The following is a 16,601-nucleotide window of genomic DNA, read 5'->3' as shown; positions in this document are numbered from 1 at the left end:
ACACAACGGTATTCTTTGGCAGGCACAACTGGCAGCCTCTTGTCAATATGGCTCAAGATCAGTGGCGAAGGCTCTAAGACTGCAAGGGAAGCTCAACTTCCCCTAAAATGTCATAAAAGTGGTCAAATATGTACTTCTGTGTTTACATTTCATTGACTAATTATGCGCTGGACTGCGTTCAACGTTTGTTCATAATTGGCTACCTTCGCTACAGCTGACAACTTTCTCCTCATTTATTGTGGTAACGTCACAGTGCAATAAACAGTGTTGAAGCTGAGTGTCCATTGACTTCAGTGGAGGAGCATAGAGTGGGTTGTTCCAATGCAGCCAAACTAGACAGTCATTGGTTAAATGATTGGCTTTGTTTGGCCCATTGGAAGCTGAGCATCTCTGGACAGTACGCAAAGTGGACTTGGACTCAGCTGGCTTTGACGCTGAGCTTCCATTTGATGATTGGATGATCTGTCTGAGGCCGAATCCCTTTTTGATTGACTGCAAAATGAGCAAATCAGCTGTCTTGAAAAATTAACCACTGCCAGAGCATTTTTAAAGTTCCACACTGTTGTTCCGAGGTAATATGGACAATTCTACAATTCTAAGTTAAGTTTTCATGTAGAATCTAGCATCTTTATATATTTTTTTATATGTAATTGAAGATTGTATTTGTGTTTCGAGAGTAGCTGGAAATGAGCTTCCTCTACTTGAAAGGCCAGCAGCCGTTATTGCTCAAGATCTAGTAACACTTTCAGTACCTTTCTAAGACAAGTTTAGATGCTTCCTGGAGGCTGTCTAATTTCTACCCACTGAGCTCTTCTGTTGGGAGAGAAGCCTCTAAAGAACAACTAAAGGAAAGAACATTGATTGATCTGTTTTTAGTGATTACCCTAAAGCAGTGGTTCTCAAATGGGGGTACGCGTACCCCTGGGGGTACTTGAAGGTATGCCAAGGGGTACGTGAGATTTTTTTTAAATATTCTAAAAATAGCAACAATTCAAAAATCCTTTATAAATATATTTATTGAATAATACTTCAAGAAAATATGAATTTAAGTTCATAAACTGAACATCAAATCAAGTAGGCTATTCCATTCATTACAATGCAACAATGCAATATTCAGTGTTGACAGCTAGATTTTTTGTGGACATGTTTATAATTGAATCACTTGTTTATTTTTCAACAAGTTTTTAGTTATTTTTATATCTTTTTTTCCAAATAGTTCAAGAAAGACCACTACAAATTAGCAATATTTTGCACTGTTATACAATTTAATAAATCAGAAACTGATGACATAGTGCTGTATTTTACTTCTTTATCTCTTTTTTTCAACCAAAAATGCTTTGCTCTGATTAGGGGGTACTTGAATTAAAAAAAAATCACAGGGGGTACATCACTGGAAAAAGGTTGAGAACCACTGCCCTAAAGCATCTAAATCAGAGGAAACCTAACTCCAACCCTAACCCAATGTGGTGCAAATCTGGCCTGCCGAATAGTTTTGTTTGGCCCACAGTAGGATGGTTTAACATATACAGTATAATACAGAGTTATACTGACCTTTTATCAAGCTGACAAAGTCATTAATAGCACATTCATAAGGCAAACTAGTTACCTCATACGTGAATATCTCCACTCCCTTATATATGGCGGTATGAGACTAAACTCCTTACTCATGGTCGGTTGTACACCTAAAATCGCTATGCTTGGCTGATGGCTCCTTGGCACCTTTTCTCTTCGGCCCTTGGAGACAAAAAAATGAGGGCACCATTTAAAGCATCCATAATAGGCATGCTCAGAAACCAGCACAAACTTGAACAAGTAGGGCTGTAACCCTGTAAATTATTCTGACAACATTTACCTGACATGTCTTAATTTGTACTAATCCAACATCATAACATCTGAGTGTGACCACGTTTTTTTTTAAATGTATTTAACCAGGAAAAAAATCCCATTGAGATTAAAAACCTCTTTTTCAAGGGAATCCTGGCCAAGAGGCAGCAACAAATTACACATAAAATGACATTCACATTACACATTAAAATGACAGGATGGACATTAATTAAAACAGTTACAGATAACTGAGGCTCCTTCAAATGCTCTGCTTAGATTTAAGAGCATTTAAGGATAACAATTCAGTCAGCTTCCAGTCTCTTTGTAGCATGTTCCAAGCACAAGGAGCTGTATAGACAAAAGCTTTGTTGCCTAGTTAAGTGCGAGGAAAAGGGACAGAGAGCAACAGCTGATCGTTGGATCTCAGTGCATAAGAGTTTGTACTTCTCTGTAAATTTGATGTACAAATGTAATCAGGCAATAGTCCTAGAAGAGCATTGTAAATAAAAGTGTACCAATGACACTGTCTCCTAGTGGACAGAGAAAGCCATCCCACCCGAGAGTACAAGTCACAGTGGTGTGACATGGCTCGACAGTTTGTGATGAACCTCAAAGAAGCATGGTAAACACATCCACCATCTGAAGACAGGAATGAGTAGCATTCATATAAAAATGATCACCGTAATCTAGCACAGATAAAAATGGGGCAGAGACAAACATCTGAAAACAAAAAAACCCAATTTAAGTTTTAGTTTCTTCACCAGTTGATCAATAAAATGAAAATGTATAATGATAATTTTGACATATACAGTTCTTTTGAAATGGCTCCAAAATACTTTCTCAGCTTTTGTAAATGTACAATTCACCTTCTTTGATCTTACACTACCTTACTATAATTATATTATGATAGCACATACAAATATGCATGACAACACTCCTGCAGACGTCACATATGGGACGGTTTAGTAAGTGTAAAAAGTTTTAGTTATACTGTAAGACTTACAAACATTGCTTGGAGTTATGAATGGAGAATCAATGCGATTAGTACTGCTATAGATGGCTAGAGGACTGAACGACGCTCCACTTCCACAAACTCATCCAAAAAATAGCTCAATAGCACAAACAATAAAACACATTCTTAGTGTTTTTGCTAGTTTTCTGTTTTTTTTAACTATTTTGTTATGGCCATCAGCGAAGAAAAATCCACAAATTAGCTGATCTGTTTTATAAGCTGCAGGGATCAAACTGTAGGAAAAAAGTAGTGGTTTATCGTCCGGAATTTACGGTATATAGCTATGCATAAATATTACATTTAGAAATATACTGTAAATGTGTATCTATTAGGGATGTAATTCTCTCTGTGATGCGCAATACATGGGTTACAATGCTATTATTATTTCTATTTTTTTTAACGATTTGATGTGATTTGATTCAGTGTATTAACGATTTGGTACAATTCAATGTAGAGTATAAACAATTCAATAAGATTTGATACGGTGTATAGGGGGATTCGATTCTATGGTTAACATTTGTTGATGGACACATTCTTTTTTAAACCACAAAAGAACATAAGCAGTCCTTCCTGTGCATACATTCCTCATTCTGTTAGAGGATAAATAGTTAGGACCTTGGTACCAAGCACTCAGACTACATCTGTCCAATCTAAGTCTATGAGCATGAACTAAAGTTGAAGTCCCAACGATAGTCACACACACACACTAGGTGTGGTGAAATTAACCTCTGCATTTGACCCATCCCCTTGTTCCACCCCCTGGGAGGTGAGGGGAGTAGTGAGCACTGATGAAAACTACTCAGATAAGAGGCCAAACGTCTTTTAAAACAACTGATCAGTTGAATGCCATGTGAATAAGAAAAACCTGATGAATGAGAGCACCCATAGGCACATTCATCTTCAAATATTAAAAAAAACCACATTCTGTAAATATTACATACTTATAGTGATTAAAAAAAAAAAACCATATATCATGAAATATGTTAAATTAAGTAAAAATGCAAACACGTCAAATATATTTATTTTCCATGAGTCAAGTCAGGTCAGTGTTGTCACCGATGGCTCCTACAGGTTCTAGCCAATGCTTAGACTGGGAGGGCGGGACTTCTGGGACAAGGATGGTAAGTGACGTGTGTTGTGGGGGTGAAAGGTAGTTTCAGTGTTGCTGGAAAAGAGAGTGAGACACACAGATTGAGCCCCTTATACAAGAAATTAGCATTTTGTGAAAGAAAGAAAGACAAATTGGGAATCTGTCTGTTTCGCTATTACTTGGGATGGTACAGTATTGACTGACGGCACAGCATGGAGATCGTCCGCGGTTTTGAGGTTACGTATCTTGTGGGTAATTATTTGGTTGTTTTAAAGATAAACTGTCTACTCATTGCTAGACTTGCGCGACACCTGGCCCATGCATCTGTCTTTTCTTGTCTCCAGTTACATAAGTAACGCAACAAGCGCGTGACTCTTTTCACGGAGAACCATGGCTCTTGTTTCCTTTTAAAGACACAAACCATCAGCTGATTTTTAGTTCGGCGCGATAACCGGTTTATGTGTCTACACTCGATTAACTTAAGAATTCACAGCTGAATCAGATCAATTGAGGAGGCTGTAACCGAACTGGCCATTTGTTGAACTGGACGCATTGATTTATAGTTAGCAACCCTAGTATCTACAGTATGCTTACAGCTTGCCATTTCTTTATAGATATACTGTATACGGTGCAAGGTTTGATTGTTGAGTCTCCTCACCGTTGCTCTTCTTCATGATTAGATATTGAAAAGTTGTGTTCCATAACTTCCATTGCATAAAATCTACACCACACATACATATATTTAAAAAAGATAATTAAATTGTTCAATTTTATAATTACTGGCTGTTTGCGCTATTGCAATTTGAATCAGTACATGTACATCTACATACTATTCTTGCCTCTATAATGAGCACAGACCTGCAGATGACAGATTAGGCATGCAATATCCGCTTCAAGCCACCTGAGCACTGGCTTTTCTTCCTCACTTTCACTCAACTACCTCTACCTCTATAAAGCTCCTCCCCCACCTTTCACATAAAATTGTTCTTTTGTGTCTCCATATTTGGTGTCAATAGTAGACAAAAATAATGGCTAGAGATCAGCTCTTCACCTAATTTCTGCAGGATCCACCGCCAGAGGTGACAATTAAATGCACTGCACCATGCTTTTTAATGCCTCTAATATTCCATCATACATGTGTTAGTTTTTCACCTATACTCTTATTCAGGGTTGCATGGAAGACTATCCCAGCTGAGTATGGGCAGATTACATCCTGCACTGGTCGCCCTTTAGTTGAAGGGCGCATATTGAAAAAACAACCAATCATACACACACATTCAAACTTTGAGTCATTCATTCATTTATCATTCTGAACAAGTCTTGAGTCAATCACATGGTACATATAGGTTTGTGCACATATACAGACATTAACATGTAGAGTGGCTGCACAAAGTCAACTATATGTACAATGTCATTCATTATCAGTTCCACTTTCAACATTTTTTTTTTGTCTTTCTATTTCAAATTGTTGGTGCTGACACATAAACCTTTAAAGAACAAGAAAATAGAGTGGGTATAATTTGGTCCCTGTAACAGACAAAACTAAGATACAGAATTGCAAAATTCCCCGCATTAACATTATGCAATGCAGGAACGTGAAAATAAACGATGAAACAACCAGGCTGAAAAAAGTAAGAATTTAGTGATACACTTGACAGAACAAAAGCAATAGGCATCTCAAGTCAAACCCTGAAGTGGAGCAGCGGAAAGAGAAATAACATTAAAACTAGTTTTGCAAATTTGTCTTAGCATTTTCCATCTGCTCAGAGGCTGTGGTATAGAGGCTGAATCCTCACTTTTTTAAAAGTTAAAGTTAAAGTTAAAGTACCAATGATTGTCACACACACACTAGGTGTGGCGAAATTATTCTCTGCATTTAACCCATCACCCTTGATCACCCCCTGGGAGGTGAGGGGAGCAGTGGGCAGCAGCAGTGGGCAGCAGCGGTGGCCGCGCCCGGGAATCATTTTTGGTGATTTAACCCCCAATTCCAACCCTTGATACTGAGTGCCAAGCAGGGAGGTAATGGGTCCCATTTTTATAGTCTTTGGTATGACTCGGCCGGGGTTTGAACCCACAACCTACCGATCTCAGGGCGGACACTCTAACCACTAGGCCACTGAGTAGGTACTAGGCCACTGAGTAGTTAATGTATTAAAGACCTAGAAATCAGGTGCTGCAACAAAAAGAAGACAGGCAGCAGCAGATCATGAGCATACTCCACCCAAGGGAGGTGGGAGGACCAGGACCAAGGACCAAGGCTCTTCTGGGACTATTGCCTGATTACATTTCTACATTGCAGCAAAGAGCCGCCTCCACGTCCTGGTTTACCTGATCCTTGTGGCCGTTGGTGTGGGGATGATAACCAGATTGAAGGCTCCGGGTTGCTCCCTACACCTTGCAAAAAAGCCTTCCAAACTTGGGATGCGAATTAGGGTCCCCTGTTCAAAAGCAGGTCCTGAAGGATAACTTATCGACGGAAAACGTGTTTCACCAGAAGTTGTGCAGTCTTTAAAGAAGTAGGTAGTTTGGACAGGGGAATTAAGTGAGCCATCTTATAAAACTGGTCAACCACAATGAGTATGGCTGAGTTGCCTGGGAAAAACCGGGATGTCTGTGATTAAATACACAGCGATGTGAAACGATGGTCGTAACGGAATAGGCAGAGCATGAAGGAGACCAGCAGGAGGAGGATGAGAGGCCTTGTCTTTGGCACTGGCGTTCACAAAGTCCTTGATACCTCTTTCCATCGCCAATGTGCGCCTCACGCCAGGATGATGCAATACTTTGGACGCGTGTCCCCACTGCAGGACTTCAGATCTCAGTTCATTCGGTACAAATAGTTTGCTTGCAGGAACGGCGGAAGATCTGAAAACTCTGGAGAGTGCATAAGGCTTGGTGTTGCGGGAGTCAGGTATGTAGGTAATAGAGAAGTTAAAGCAAAAAACAGTGACCAACGTACTGGGCGGGATTTGAGTGTTTGATCAGTCATGATTTATACCAGGTCATTATGATCTGTGACGACCAGGAATGGTGTGCCTCCAAACAGTGCCTCCACACCTGTAGCGCACAAATGGAGGCTATCAGCTCTCTATTCCCCAAATCCTAGTTTATTTCAGCAGCTGTCTCGACAAAAACAAAATTGCCCCCAATGGAGAGAAAGAGGGACGAATGACACCCGCCGCAAAAGTCGAGTCACTTAATGTGGACTATTCCAGACCTGACACATTATAGAGTCTAGCCACAGGTGATGATGCCCCCGGTAGGAGTCTAATGAAATAGTGGTAAGAGCGATGTGGGGAAGGGACTGAGCATGGTTTTTACTAAACTATTTGTGGTCGTGATATACGGCTCTTACCCCGACAGATTAATGGTCTTATTAACATGGTGTGTCGGTCGAGGGAACCGTGCAACACAAACAATTGGTGTGGTAAACGGTGCTTCAATTCAAAACGGTGGTTCTACCCAAATCAGTACTGGGATTATGCAGTTTAAACAATGGGAGACCTAATACAATGGGGGTTGACTGACTTTGAAGGATAAAGAGGTGTATTGCTTTATGGTGATTACCCGATAGTCTCAGTTTGGTGCGTCACCCTCGCCAAATGGCCATCTAAAGACCGGACATCCTTAGAAGAGCAAAGTTTAATTTTAGCAATTTTATGCAAGTCCAAAAAGTTTAAGTCCATGAAGCAATTTTCTGCCCGCCGGTCAATAAATGCAATAACCTCAACACTTCCACCCCTAACAAAGTCCATGAAAGTTCCAAACATTTTCCAGGACTAGGGGCCTGCGGGTACTCACAAAATCTCTCAGTAGCAGGCTGTTTGTTGGTCTAAGCAGTAGAAGAAGAAACCTGAGGAGCTGTGGGTCGGAGTGATATCTCTATGTGGTAGCGATTTACCCGAAGAGCTTTGTGCGAGTCCGCCGTTGTAGTACAACGTTGTCGTCAATAACTTCCTTATTTTTCTCTATCCTCTTGTTGTGGGGCAGACTGGCTCGTAGGTGCACATGCATTCTTGGCAGTTGCCATTTCTAAGACAAATTAAAGTATAGTTCTAACTTATGTCTATCAGTAGACTCGAAATGAGAGCGCTAAAAACTACAACATGATTGACGGGGAGAAGACTCAGTCAAAGTGAAGGCACAAAAATAATGTTGTCCACAAAACGGCGAATCCTGAAGAGACGGTCAGAAAGCAGTTTGAAGATGGTCTGTAAAACATAATCTATGCATATTATTGACCACAAAACGACCATTACATGGTATATGGGTCACTAAGGAGTGTTTTAAATGTAGAAAAAAATCATAATTTGACTCATTTAAAGGGGAACCACACTTTTTTGAAATTGTGCCTATCATTCACAATCCTCATGTGAGACAAGAACACACGTTTTTCTTTTTTTTATTCATTCTAACTAAATAAATGCGAGCACAAGTCAGCATTAGGGACGGCGTGGCGCAGTGGAAGAGTGGCCGTGCGCGACCCGAGGGTCCCTGGTTCAATCCCCACCTAGTACCAACCTCGTCATGTCCGTTGTGTCCTGAGCAAGACACTTCACCCTTGCTCCTGATGGGTGCTGGTTAGCGCCTTGCATGGCAGCTCCCTCCATCAGTGTGTGAATGTGTGTGTGAATGGGTAAATGTGGAAGTAGTGTCAAAGCGCTTTGAGTACCTTGAAGGTAGAAAAGCGCTATACAAGTACAACCCATTTATCATTTATCATTTATCAATTGAGGTAAAGGGATTCGCTCTATTCCACCTACACAGTGCTCTAAAAAACATCCAAAAACTTCCATCAATGTTTTATATACACGCTGTAGGTGTGTGTAATGTAGTAACAAGCACATTCAAAATGAGATTTAATATTGCCCTATTTTAGTCATTTCTATACATACTGCGGCATATTACTTTCACAGACCGATCACAACATTTGCTATTTCCTTAAACAACCATTACTAATTATAGAAGACTACATGATAGACAGTATCAAATACTTTAGGACAATTGATGTGAACCTTATATTTTTAACCCATATCGGAAGGATGAGCTACAGGTTTTAGAAGCATATTGCTAAGTGCTAAACAAGAAATATAAATGGCGAACATAATTAAACAATCACTTACTCTACACTGTCTGCTCTCAGTGGGATACCTACTAATGGGATGTCCTTATATTTCCGTTTAGATGATGAATTAATCATAATCGGGTAAAAAAATATATATATATACTGTATATATACTAGTGTGTTTTGGTGTCTTGCTCGCCATCTCCAAGTCAAAGTTGAATGTCAAAGTTCAATCAATCAATCAATCAATCAATGTTTATTTATATAGCCCTAAATCACAAGTGTCTCAAAGGGCTACACAAGCAAGTTGACCAACTTCTCGGTTTATGGCCACAACCTTCTACTATACAAGTGAGAGGCATGGTTTATAATCTAGAACAGGGGTCTTAGACACGCGGCCCGCGGGCCAATTGCGGCCCCCTACCTTAATATGAAAGTTTAATGTTACTTCGGACCGCAAGTTTTAAATGAATGGCGCTTGACAGCGTTGTGTGCGGAGCTGAAGGAATCTACCAATCACGGTGTGGTATATTGAGGGTGTGCCGTGATGACACTGCCTTTAGCGTCTTCTACAACCTGTCGTTGCGCCGTCTTTTTCACCATACACACAGCGTGCCGGCCCAGTCACATGTTGTATGCGGCTTCTACAGACACACGTAAGTGACTGCAAGACATACTTGGTCAATAGCCATACAGGTCACACTGAGGGTGGCCGTATATACAACTTTAACACTGTTACAAATATGCGCCACACTGTGAACCCACACCAAACAAGAATGACAAACACATTTCGGGAGAACATCCGCACCGTAACACAACATAAACACAACAGAACAAATACCCAGAATCCTTTGCAGCTCTAACTCTTCCGGGCTACAATATACACCCCCGCTACCTCCAAACCCCGCCTCCCCCCAAAGCCCGCCCACCTCAGATTTTTAGAGGACTTTATGGGTGCAATAGAGTACTCCCATTAGATGTATTGTTAGCCACCTTATTCTTGCCGTATATTACAAATTAGAATGCATAAAAAAAAATTAAACATGTGTTCTTCCCTTACATAGAGATTGTAAATCATGGGCAAATTTCCCCTTAAAAAATGCAGTTCCACTTTAAGAGAAATTAATCTAAAATGCTATGTACAGAAAACTTTGCAGATGGTTTGATGACTCAAGCAGATATACAAATTGTGACAATAGCTGACTTGGTGTCAATTTAAGGAGGCTGTCTTTCAAAGTGACATTGATTTGAGAGTTCAGAAGCAGGATGAGTGATGTTTGAGTGATGTAAACAAAGGATCTGAGGTCCAAGGGTTTGACATTGACAAGGTCTCAGAAGCCAGTTTTTCAACAAAAGATTTGCTCTACACAGCAGAATCAAACATTTTACGTGTAAAGCCTGGTATGTTATCCGCTTGGTTCTCCCCCTTTTAAACCTTTCTGCGTTGCCTGAAGTACACACCACAAAAAATCTGACCTCGCATTGCGGCGACGCACACAATAAAGGCTTTGATTGATCAGCTTTTAGTACATCATTTCCAACATGTATACGACTTGTTCTGAGGGCGTACAGCCCACTTCCGCGAACGCCTTCTGCTTCGGTTTCATATCAACATTTATTATAAAAGTGACTATGACTGTAGTACATTGATTGGTTCCAGCTCCAATAACACTCCTCGTCTCTCTTTATTGCCATCCCTGCGACAAAATAAGCCATCAAGCGTTGTGGTTTGTACTAAATTGGAGTTTGTGTCCTTCTGAAAACACCAGCCCCAGTGATTCGACAGAGGATTCTACATCATAAGCTCAAAACCCGTGAAGATTATTAAAAGATCAAGACAGCATTGAAGGGAATGGCGTAGTAACGCCACATAACATTGCTTGTTATGTTATTTATATATATATATATATATATATATATATATATATATATATATATATATATATACATACATACCTACACACTGTATTTTTCGGAGTATAAGTCGCTCCGGAGTATAAGTCGCACCTGCCGAAAATGCATTATAAAGAAGGAAAAAAACATAATGTATAAGTCGCACTGGAGTATAAGTCGCATTTTTTGGGGAAATTTATTTGATAAAACCCAACACCAAGAATAGACATTTGAAAGGCAATTTAAAACAAATAAAGAATAGTGAACAACAGGCTGAATAAGTGTACGTTATATGAGGCATAAATAACCAACTGAGAACGTGCCTGGTATGTTAACGTAACATATTATGGTAAGAGTCATTCAAATAACTATAACATATAGAACATGCTATACGTTTACCAAACAATCTGTCACTCCTAATCGCCAAATCCCATGAAATCTTATACGTCTAGTCTCTTACGTGAATGAGCTAAATAATATTATTTGATATTTTGCGGTAATGTCTTAATAATTTCACACATAAGTCGCTCCTGAGTGTAAGTCGCACCCCCGGCCAAACTATGAAAAAAACTGTGACTTATAGTCCGAAAAATACGGTATATGTATATATATATACACACATTATGCTGTCTTCAAAGTGGGGACTTTTTATCGTGGATGGAACCAATTATTCATGTTTTCATTGTTTCGTATGGGGAAATCTGTTTCACTATATGAACCTTTCGGTTGGCAAGCAATGTTCGAGAACCAATTAAGTTTGTGGATCAAAGTTCCACTGTAAAGTTCAAATTTATTTTAAACCGCAAGTTTCAAGCCAAGGTATACAATAATTTTTTGTTTTTACTGATTTGACTGTCTTTCTTTTGTCAACATAAGTGGATATAATGCTAACTAATTGCTTAAACTTGGCGCTGCAGTAATTTTCATTATGCGCTGTAGACCATATGTGTTTTACTTTTCGATAATGATTGTAACATTTTTACATTGCATATATTTTTATCTGAACAAACAATAATCTGATTCTCAGTTACAATTTGCATTGAACAATGTAAAGTGTTGCTTGTTAATTAGATTTTGGGGATGCCTTTGTTCACATGGCAGTGAATGATGCTGGGTTTGAAAAAATTAAATAATTAGTGTTTGTGAATTAAGTTAAGCTTCTCAATAGTGCACAGTCCATTGTATGGTAAACTCACTTTTTTCCCCCCCGTTATCGGTTTTAAGAGCATTTTCTTAATCACAAATAATGTTTGTTTGTGGGTCGAAAATTGTTAGCTGGACACAGAGCAGAAAGCTGTTTACCTGGCCTCATTCTACAATGCAGGTTTTATGTCAAAACATTGGCAACCGACCTGAACTGCATTAATGAAAATCATACTATTTATTAAAAAAAAAAAAAAAAAAAAAAAAAGCAAAATAAGTTGCAGATGGAAAAACAATATGTTGTTTCTGGACATTTTTATTTCATATATTCATTATATTCACTGTCAAAATCATTTGATATACAGTGCAACCTGAATTCACAAACCAAAACGTTTAGTGAAGCAGAGTTTCCCACAAGAACCAATGTAAATATGAATAATTGGTTGTAGCCTCGACAAAAGTCCCTATCTTAGGAAAAAACTGCACACTTTGAAGACACTATATTGTTAGTTAGTTTCAGTTTATTTCGAACATGTATACAATACCATTACAATGTAATGCATCACATATTTCCAGTTGTTTCATTACAGTACGTCCAACAAGGAATAGGAAAAGGCAGAGCTTATTTAATCCTACCCCTTTTTGTTTCATAGCAGCTGTATCCTATTTCTTTGTTCTCTGCAACAGAAAAGTGAATAAATAAATGAGTAAATCAATTATTACACAATAAGTAAGTAAACAAATATTGAATACATAAATAAATATTAAACATATACACAATATTTAAAGTTCTCATAAATAAATATAAATAGTTACCGGTAAGTAATTTACGCTTCACCTAGGAGATGAATGAGATTATCTTTTTTTTTTTTAAAGGTGCAAGATATTCATCATAATTGTTATTCTTTGTACATTGTGAACACTTGTAGTTTGAACAGTTTCTTAAACTGAATGATATTGGTGCTTTGTTTGATTTCCTTGACTAATCCATTAAATAAGTTAAATCCCCATACTAATATGCTAATGATCTTAAATGTTTTACGTGCATACAGATGTTTTAAATTGGATTGTCCTCTAAGGTTTTTTTTCTCTTCTTTAGTTGAGAAGAATTGTTGTATATTCTTGGGTAGCAGGTTATACTTTGCTTTGTACATAATTTTAGCTGTTTGCAAATGCACCAAGTCGTTGAATTTGAATATATGTGATTCAATAAATAAAGGGTTTGTATGTTCTCTATATCCAACATTATGTATTATTCTAACTGACCTTTTTTGTAACACCGGTAGTGAATGAAGTGCACATTTGTAGTTATTTCCCCATATTCCTGCACAATAACTCAGATATGGTAACACTACTGAGCAGTAAAGAATATGAAGTGATTTTTGGTCCAGAACATATTTTGCTTTATTCATTATTGACGTGTTTCTTGCTACTTTATGTTGTATGTTTTTTTTTACATGAGATTTGCAGTTCATTTGATCATTTATTATTATTCTATACCCTTTCACTATCTACTCCTTCTATTTGTATTTGTGTTTGACTTTCCCTTCTACTGTTACCAAACAGCATCATTTTCATTTTACTGAGATTCAAAGAAAGTCTGATTTTGACAAACCTTTTTTTTTTTTTTTTGTTAACTTCTTTTGTTAATATTTGTATTAGATTCTGCGTGTTTTCTCCTGAACAAAACGCAGTCCTGTCTTGTATCTGAATATATTAAGGTTGTACGGTATACCGGAACAAATAATGTACTGTGGTACTAAAAAAATAAAGCGGTACTATACTGCTTCTGAAAAATTACGGCGCGTAGTGACATTGTCTGGTAAAACGAGCAGATGCACCTGTTAGGCAAAGCACATGCACGTAGTACTTGCAAGCAGAAACAGAGTGGAGACAGAAGAGGGAGAATGGATGCATTTTGGCTTAAAAACTGATGATGAAGTTGAAGATATAAACACTGAAGCGCCACTCTGCAAGTGGTGCTTTAAAACATAGCTAGCTAGCGGCTAATGTTCATCCGGCAGTGTTTTAGCAACTTCTAAATCACACATCCTCACCACCATTGCGACAAACTATGTTTCTTACAAATATCATCCCTGCAGGACGAGGAATAGCTAAATGTGCGTCACTCTACACTGTAGGAGGATAGTATAGCTAAAGGCTAATAGCAAGCTAGCGCTCCTGAATGTAAACAAATGCCATAAGTAGATCTACAAAGACTTTGACAATAACGATACCAAGTACAAGAGCTGTATATAGTCGATACTACAATAATTACATAGATATTTTTATTATCACAAAGTCTTTTGTCTTTTTTTATTATTTATAAACCCAGGAAATATGTCACTGGACACAGGAGAACTGTAATTATAACCAATGTAACTACTTTGATGGTATTGGATTGATACAAAAATGTGTAGTATCACCCAAAACTTATGAAAAGTAAACAATAGAAGAATAAGTGCTTATTACATTTTAACAGAAGTGTAGATGGAATATGTTAAAACAGAAAGTAAGCAGATATTAACAGTGACTGAACAAGTAGTTTAATAATCCATTTTATACCGTTTGTCCCTCATAATTTTGACAAAATAATAAAATGGGAAATGACAATATTAATGTTGTCTGTCTATCTGTGTTGGCCCTGTGATGAGGTGGCGACTTGTCCAGGGTGTACCCCGCCTTCCGCCCAATTGTAGCTGAGATAGGCTCCAGCACCCCCCGCAACCCCGAAGGGAATAAGCGGTAGAAAATGGATGGATGGACAATATGTTATTGCATATGTCAGCAGCCAAATTAGGAGTCTTAGTTTGCTTACTTGTTACTAAAAGACAAGTTGTCTTGTATGTTCACTATTGTATTTAAGGACAAACTTGCAATAAGAAACACATGTTTAATGTACCCTAAGATTTTTTGTTAAAATAAAGCCAATAATGAAATTGTGTGTGGTCCCCTTTATTTACAAAAGTACCGAAATATCTTTGTACCAAAATATTGGTATCGGGACAACACAATTGTGGAAATAAACTTGTCAGAAGTGCCGCTAGCCTCGAAGCTCTTTGAATGGCCGCACTGATGTGTACAGGATGTAAACAGGATTTGACACATCAATGTTTCACTGTACTATCTTACATTACTGTGAATAACTAAAAGACCTATTCACCATTGCCATGGCAGCAACACCATTACCAGTCATAACCTCATGATGTACACTCATTCTAAGAAATCAAATTCCCCTTTTCAGACTAAAGGATGTTTGCCTCCCACCAAAAGCAATCTGCAGCCATGCCATTTGGTACAATACATGTAGCAGTGTAAGAACTAAACATTACATACACCATGATTGCATCTATCGCCTTCTTTTGCATAAACGCTGCAGCTTCAACAATCGTAATTGAAACATGGCTGCCCATACACTGACAGTCTGCTGACATCAGGCAGTAGCTCCTGCCTCCCCATTACTGGTGCCCGTAAACTAGACATTGATATGTTGTCAGGCTGATCTATGGAAAGAACAACGAATGTCAGCGTAATTCAGTGCCCTCCAGCCTTTATTTAATCGTAGTATCCCTTGGCTCGCTAATAGCTTCTTAGATTCGATTCCGCCACTGATTGCTGCCAAAGTACAGGTCCAAATAATATGGGTGCATTAGATTAAAACGTGAAACAATGTGCAGTTTTTAGAACATAGCACAGAGCTGTGTTGCTATAAGGTTCTAATAATGCCCTTCATCAGCTGTACCCAGAAAGACGGTAGTGAAAAAAAATACGTGGGAGGAAGTGTGAAATGCTGTAAGAGAACATAATGGCTCTACACTGAAAGTGTGGGAGTCCAATTTAATAGTAGAATTTTCTCCAAGCCAACACTCGCATGAGACAGGAACACCCACAGGAGGTCACACATGTCACCACCACCACCACTCAGGGGTGTAAACCTACAAGAACATGTTTTTCTAGCACTGATGCTCACAAAGCAATGATGAAGGGCTGTCCATTTACAAAAGAAAAATATTACTTGCTGCCCACACGGTCAGGTTAATAGAGCATTTTCAATCGTATTGTGTCCATAGGTGGGTAGTAACGCGCTACATTTACTTTTACATTTACTTAAGTAACTTTTTGGATTACTTATCCTTGCCAGAGTAGTTTTAATGCTACATACGTTTTACTTTTACTTGAGTATTTTTGAGACGAAGAAACGCTACTTTTACTCCGTTACATTGAGTTTCATTCCGATTGTTGCATTTATTTATACCGCAATTATTTATTATCTATTAGTCAAGGCTTGCAAAGATGTATCCATTTAACACCGTTTCACCAATTCAACGTAAGCAGTAGTGACATTTTAATTCCATTTCACCAATCAAACGGAGCCTGGCAGTCATATGACTCTGTTTCACCGATCCAACGTAAGAAGTAGTGACATTTGAAACCATTTAACCAATCAAACAAGTATAAAGTACAGCTAAAGCAAGCTTAATTATGTCTGTATTTTTAAAGTATATGATCAAATAGAAACCTAGTTACTTAACAAGTGTCAGAATGTTCCCAAAGAAGACACTTTAATCACA

General features: G+C 38.3%; 1 protein-coding gene across 3 annotated transcripts in view; it reads left to right on the top strand.

Moving 5' to 3' along the window:
* ldlrad3 (low density lipoprotein receptor class A domain containing 3) overlaps positions 1–16,601 on the top strand; it is a 181,724-nt gene that overhangs the window by 108,780 nt on the left and 56,343 nt on the right. The gene's annotated exons all lie outside the window — the stretch shown is intronic.

The sequence above is a fragment of the Nerophis lumbriciformis genome, linkage group LG10, assembly GCF_033978685.3.
Source record: "Nerophis lumbriciformis linkage group LG10, RoL_Nlum_v2.1, whole genome shotgun sequence".
In the NCBI taxonomy this organism is placed as follows: Eukaryota; Metazoa; Chordata; class Actinopteri; order Syngnathiformes; family Syngnathidae; genus Nerophis; species Nerophis lumbriciformis.
This window is presented reverse-complemented; position numbering and strand designations above follow the sequence as displayed.